Source organism: Tupaia chinensis, unplaced genomic scaffold (assembly GCF_000334495.1).
Source record: "Tupaia chinensis unplaced genomic scaffold, TupChi_1.0 Scaffold000018_1, whole genome shotgun sequence".
NCBI classification, from domain to species: Eukaryota; Metazoa; Chordata; class Mammalia; order Scandentia; family Tupaiidae; genus Tupaia; species Tupaia belangeri.
In genome coordinates, this window is record NW_006159448.1 from 5396034 (window position 1) to 5403778 (window position 7745).

Here is a 7745-nt window from a genome sequence, read left to right on the forward strand (position 1 = left end):
GAAAGAATAAGGCAGGAATGATTACTGGGAACTGATTATACATCGTACTCCTACCATCTCACCTTTTATATTTTCCTTTACGAAAAGGTATGCATAGACTTGCAGCTGAAGCTTCATGTTTGCATTTTTATCTGTTAACTGGAGTGTTTTGGCAGTGAAGATGCAGCAAGAAAAGGCTGGGAATTTTGTGAAAGAGGGAATAATGGGCAAAAGGGAACACAAGTCCTGTGGAAGCAAGCTGCAAACCCTGAAATTCAAAACAGAAATGAAAACAAGCAAACAAACACACAAAAAATGTTTTAAGCGTGAGAATTGATAAGAGCAAGGGAAGTTGAGTATTTAGAAGCTTAAGGGGAAACTACTGCCCATGCTTTTCCCTAACACATATACAAAAGAAGTGCTTTTTCCCAAGGAATATATTTTAATTTATAATATCTCAAGTCAAGCACTGTACTGAAGAGTCCCTTTAAATATACAAGTATGAATACATAGGCACTCCATTGCACAGTGGTTAAAGGAGCTTGAATCCACAAGGCTGACTATGGTTGGAATCCTGGCCTGGTGGTTTGAAAAACATGGTGAGTACATGTGTACGCATGCCCAAACACTGGCAGGATGGAGAAATGGAGAAGAGATGACAATGTAAAAAAGGAGGCACCCCTTTTGGGAAACACTTCTTCCTTGCACTCTCTCTGCTTAGTGTATGCATCATCAGGCATTGTTTTACACACATACACACACACACACACACACACACACACACACACACACACACACACACACACACACACACACACACACACACACACACAAAGAACATTTAAGAAAGCTGCAAATTGCTTGAAAGTGTTCAAAAGAGAAATCAAAGCAATGATGATTATATAAGCTACTTAGAAATGAAAAAAGACAGCAAACACATAGGAATAACTTCAGCAATCCAGAACTAAGAGTTACACTGGGGGGAATGATATATTATTAGAAGATCACGATTGAAAAAAAGTGAGATAAAAATATCTGAATTTTTTGGTGAATGTATAGTCAATAAATAGGAATTAGATAAAAATTAAACGGACACAGGTTTTAGCTTATTCCTTCTGTGAAGTTATGTATTTCAGCTTATTCCTCCTGTGAAGTCACATATTAGTGCTTAAACAAATCTCACCACCTGTGAATTTATCACAGCCATGTTGCATTAAAATAAGTGATAAAGAATTACCAATGTTTGTTTTATATTAACAAGCAAGTATAAATATATTTTTAAAAATATTTTAAAAGTTTCAACAAAATGGGACAGTATTTTAGATTAGTTTGGTACATTTGTTAGCAGATATTTGTCTTCAGTCTTTTTTGTTTTTTTTTTTTAGGAAATCATAGCTCTGAATCCATTTGTAAACTACTTTTTAATGACAGCTTAATGAAACTTCCTACTGCTCTAAAAAGAATGTCAGTAACTTTAGACTTAATGATCAGTTTTTCCAACTTTCACTATACTCATTTAATATACCTAATGAATGGGACCAGAAGATGGCATAATGGTTATGCTGCTGAACTCCCATGTAGTTAACTGTGGTTCGAGTCCCAGATCCAGCAGCTTAAAACTCATGCCTGCAGGTGGCATAGTGGTTAAGGGAACTGGACTCCCACATGCTGACCATGGTTTGAATCCTGAACCTGGCAGCTTGCTTTCTCACTTTCTCTCTCTCTCTCTCATACTCTGTTCCTCTCTGGTCAAATTTAAAATATAGATAAATAAAGTTAAATAATTCTTTTAAAAAAAAAAAAAAAGCTCATGCCAGGTGTGTGTGAGTGTGTACCCCAAATTCCAAGAGAATAGAGAAAGAATAGCAGCATGGCCATACTCTTTGGGGGTTGTTTCTCACTTTCTGTCTCTCTGTCTCTCCTGTGAGCACATGTGCCCTACAGCAAAAATAGCTGTCAAAAAACTTTTAAAAATAGGGACCAGCAGTTAGCATAATGGCTATGTTGCTGGACTCCCATGTAGTTGACCACGGTTCAAGTCCCAGACCCAGTGGCTTAAACTCATGCCAGGCACATGTGTCTGCATGCCCCAAATCCCTGTCGCTGTCTCTCTCTGTCTTTCTGGTGAGCGCATGCGCCCTATAGCAAAAACCTCTCCAAAAGAAAGAAAGAAAAATATATCATATATATGATATGTTGTATATATATAAATATATAATATACATATAACCTAATAAATATACTTGCCCTTTAAAAGCATTACCAAATCAATATAGTTATCTACAGTTTTAAAATTGTATATATAGGGACCAGCAGATGTGTAATAATTACATCACTGGACTTCCACGTAGTTAACTGAGGTTCAAGTCCCATACCTGGTGACTTAAAACTTATGCTAGGTGCATATATGTGCATGCCCACAAATCCCAAGAGGAAGAATGGAGGAGAAGGGTCTGAAGTGTAAGCATCTCCCCTAGGAGGTGACTTCTTGCTTTTTGCCTCTCTGTCTCTTTGGCAAGCACATGCACCCTAGAGAAAATGATCTGTCTCTAACAGAAAAGAAACTGATATTATATATATTATATATAAATGATAAAACTGCTTTGTAAAAACCATTGACTAAATATCAACTTTTGAGTCAGCTCCATGGCATGGTGGATAAGGAAGCCAGGCCCACATGGCTGACTGCACAGTTTGAAACTGGATCTACTAACTTGAGAAACATGAGGGGTGCATGTTTTTGCTTGCCCAAAATCCCGAAAAGGGAGAGATGGAGAAGGGATTTCAGTGGCACCATTCCCCATGGAGGTTGCTTTCTTTTCTCCCTCTCTCTCTTTCTAGTGAGTACATGTGCACTCTACTAACAGCCACAACAAAAAATTTATGTGTGTGTGTGTGTATAAAACTTTTTAACAAAAAGACTGTTTCCAAACTTGAGAATGTCACTGAATATGAAGGTTGTGATTATGTATAAGTTTATTTTTATTTTATTTATTTTTTGAGAGTCTTTTTTTTTTTTAAGAGGTTTTTGCTATAGGATACGTGCGCTTGCCAGACAGAGAGAGACAGAGAGACAGAAAGCAGGAAATCACCCCCCAGGGGGGGTGGCCACGCTGCAATCCCTTCTCCTCCATTCTCCTCTCGGGATCTTGGGCACACACGCACACGTGCCCGGCGTGAGTTTAAACCACTGGGTCCAGGACTCAAACTGCGGTCAACTACGTGGGAGTCCAGCGACATAGTCATTACGCTAACTGCTGGTCCCTGAGAGTCTTTTTTTAAAAAATTTATTTATTTATATATTTACTTTTTTAAAAATATATATTCAATCACATTATTTAGCTTACAAAGTGAACATTTCAATATGTGAACATTTCTCTCTGGTCCAGTTGATCAAAATATCTTCAACAGATAACAACACTACCTCCCTGTCCCGACAATGCTCTGTCTCCATATCCCTCCTCCAAATGTCCTTCCCCAGGCGAGAGGTTTTTGCTATAGAGAGCATGTGCACACCAGAAAGACAGAGAGAGACAGAGAGACAGAAAGCAAGAAATCACCCACCAGGGGGGATGGCCACACTGCAATCTTTAAATTCTAACATCACTTTTAATCCTTATTATCTCCTATCACCTACAACTTTAAGTATTTTTATTTTATTCTCTCAGAACTGATATTCTGTTCCTGTTGATTAATAGTTATGGACAAAAAAAACACCCATTATGATAACATTCAGGAGAATATTTGAAAACAGATTTTATGCCTATGTAGACACTTTAATAGTTTAATAAGAATTTACTAGTTAGTGCCCTCAGTGTATAGAATCTATTGGTCAGAATTGGAGATTTGGCATATTGCCGTTCTCAGTGTAGTAAAACCAATTACCTTGTAGTTTGTTAAAAGGAAAACATGTGAGCAGATAGTAATGCACTGAACTGAAAAATACGATATAAAATTAAAACTTAGAAATTAGTAAATTTAGCTATTAGAATTTGGAAAGAATAACATTATAAAGGAAGGACAACAAAGAATAACTGAGAAAATCTGTCATGCAATTTTGAATCCAACAGAGAAGAGAAAGGAAAGCACATACAAAACCTTTGAACCCATAAAGACAGTTACTTGCTCTAGATTAAAAAATACATTATATTTTAAACAAATTTAACTGAAATTATAAAAGTTCATATTTTAAAAAATACCTGTTCATGGTGATTGCTAGTTTCTGTGCCAGTCAGAGGCCATTGTATTTCTGAGAATGGTGTTAACTATTATCTTTTTGGTGGGGGTGGGGGGGAGAGGTTTTTGCTATAGGGCACATGCGCTCGCCAGAAAGACAGAGAGAAAGGGAGAGTGAGAAAGCGAGAAATCACTCCCCAGGAAGATGGCCATGCCGCAATCCCTTCTCCTCCATTCTCCTCTCGGGATCTTGGGCATGCACGCATGTGCGCCCGGCGTGAGTTTAAGCCACCAGGACTGGGACTCGAACCGTGGTCGACTACATGGGAGTCCAGTGACATAGCCATTATGCCAACTGCTGGCTCCAACTATTATCCCTCACATACATAAATGTTGCTAATTAATGTTGTAGTTCAGGTTTTCTGAGAATATGAGGTTGAAAGGAGTATATTGAGAATAGTCTAATAATCAGAAATTGAGGGAGAAATGAAAGAAGTCAGCTAGGCAGAGAAGAAAGTTTTTTAAGAGGTTTTTGCTATAGGATACGTGCGCTTGCCAGACAGAGAGAGACAGAGAGACAGAAAGCAGGAAATCACCCCCCAGGGGGGGTGGCCACGCTGCAATCCCTTCTCCTCCATTCTCCTCTCGGGATCTTGGGCACACACGCACACGTGCCCGGCGTGAGTTTAAACCACTGGGTCCAGGACTCAAACTGCGGTCAACTACGTGGGAGTCCAGCGACATAGTCATTACGCTAACTGCTGGTCCCTGAGAGTCTTTTTTTAAAAAATTTATTTATTTATATATTTACTTTTTTTAAAATATATATTCAATCACATTATTTAGCTTACAAAGTGAACATTTCAATATGTGAACATTTCTCTCTGGTCCAGTTGATCAAAATATCTTCAACAGATAACAACACTACCTCCCTGTCCCGACAATGCTCTGTCTCCATATCCCTCCTCCAAATGTCCTTCCCCAGGCGAGAGGTTTTTGCTATAGAGAGCATGTGCACACCAGAAAGACAGAGAGAGACAGAGAGACAGAAAGCAAGAAATCACCCACCAGGGGGGATGGCCACACTGCAATCCCTTCTCCTCTCAGGATCTTGGGCATGCACGCACATGCACCCAGCATGAGTTTAAGCCACCGGGTCTGGGACTTGAACCGTAGCCAACTACATGGGAGTTCAGCGACATAGCCATTACGCCAACTACTGCCCCCTCCCATAAGTTTATTTTTACACACTGATAAAAAAGATGCCAAACAAAATGCCTGGAAACTCAGAATTGTTCCTGAGAATCAATGGATTAAGCAGAATTCAATATGTAACTAGTCATAGTTTCTTCTTTAATCTATGAAGCAATGACTCAACAACTATGTTACTCTGATCATTTGGAATATAGCATAACTCTGTAACTCTGGTTCTTACATGGTATTTGCATACCAAGTTATTGTGTATGTTTCTCAAACTCTACTATTATGTAATGTTCAGTTGAAATATTGTCCTCACTTTTTGAGTGTGGATGTGGTTCTTTATTCTATCTATTAAAGCTACCATATATTATCTGGCTTTTGTATACCACATACTATACTACACTCTGGGAATACAGAAGTAATAAAGCCTGCCTTTAACTCCCAAGACTTACTATGACCTCAGGGCATGACTGTTGTAAAGATGACAATACACGTGGGTTATGCTGTGGTCACCTAGGAAAGAAAAAAATTTCAAAATTGGGTCAAAAAAGGCATCTTAGAGAAGATGAGGGCTGAGGCAAGAATTAGAGATGAGTAGAAAGGCAAAGATGAGCAGTAAAAGGACGGGGTACTTTCTTTTCATAGCAGCCTGGGCAAAGGCACCAAGGACAGAGTATATTGGTCTTTCTGGAAATGACTAAAGGATGCAGAAGCCCACTTTGGATTGAGGTGAGAAAGGAGAGAGGAAGTGGTAAGGGATAAGGTGGAAGAGTGTTTGAAGATTAGATTCTGAAGAGCCCTGTGTGCTATATTAAATGGACTTTACCAAAGAGAATAAGGAAAACTCATCAGATTTGGTTACTTGAAGAAAATTGTATAAAATGGTTTGGAGAGGAGGCAAGATTGTAGATAGCAAGTCTTTTAGAGAGGCTATTGCAACAGACCAAGCATAAGATGGTAAAGGCCCCAACCAGGTAGTAGCATTGGGAATAGAAAGAAAAAGGCCATGGTTGATTTATTCGAAAAACTAAAAATCATTTAATTTGGGAATATATTGCTATAATTCACAATACAAATAAATCCGAATGAACAAGACATGCAATCATTTAGATCAGTTTCTCGAAGTCATTTGTTAAAATTCAATATGGCAATGGAATTTTGAAAAGAACAACTCTGTAAAAATAGTCAAGAATTATTATTTTTTTTTATAGACAGAGATTGGGAAGCTTGCAGTGTATTGAAACAGCATAAAACTGTCATAGTAAAACAAAGTGATTCTGATACAGCAGGAGCCAGTTTACTGGGAAAGACCACTAAAATAACAACAACGAACTTCAGTATGTCCAAAAGCATCATAAGCAAAATTAAGAGGCAAATAACAAACTAGAATAATGCATTCAACATATAAGAAAGATAATGGGTCTATTCAGAATTTTAATGAATAAAATTATCTTAAAATCACATAGAAAATGGACATAACAATAAGAAAACGTGAACTGATCCAAATATAAACAAGTGGGTAATAGGCATATGCTAATGGACCAAAGTCCAATTTTTATTCTGACATAGAAAAAGTAAGATGAAAACAAGGTTAGGTCATTGGTACATGTTGAATTACAGAACAGCAAAAATGATGCCAATCAATAGTGAGTATGCAGAGGAATGGTCACTATATATTTCTCATGAGAGTGAATGCTAGAGAGTGAAATGCAAAATCGCAATTTTGGCACCATGTGTCTAAGCCTTAAAAATATGCTTTGAGGGACCAGCACTTAGCATAATGGCTATGTCGCTTGGACTCCCATGTAGTCGACCGCAGTTTGAGTCCCAGACCCGGTGGCTTAAACTCATGCCAGACGCGTGTACGTGCGTGCCCAAGATCCTGAGAGGAGAACGGAGGAGAAGGGATTGTGGCATGTCCATCCCCCCTGGGGGGTGATTTCTCATTTTCTGTCTCTCTCTCTCTGTTTTTCTGGCAAGCACAAGCACCCTACAGCAAAATAAATACATAAATAAATAAATAAATAAATAAATAAATAAATGCTTCGAGGCATCAGCTTTAGATCTAGGAATTAAGCTACAGAGAATAGATTTTTATGCAAGGGAAGATTCCTCTGTTCTGGAAAGGGGCCTACTTCAGCAAAATGTAGTATTCAGCATAATGTGAAGGGTTTTGATTCTCAAGATTATCCCCTTAAATGTCTTCATTTTAGTTCTCTGTCCAACACTTTATCTATATGGACGCTAATTCTTATCTAGAACGTGTTTCCAGATACTGCCTCATAATCTCATTTAAGGTCTGTCATTCTTATGATTGTATTTAATTATTTATTTATTTATTTTTTTATTTTTTTGGAGAGGTTTTTGCTATAGGGTGCATGTGCTCGCCA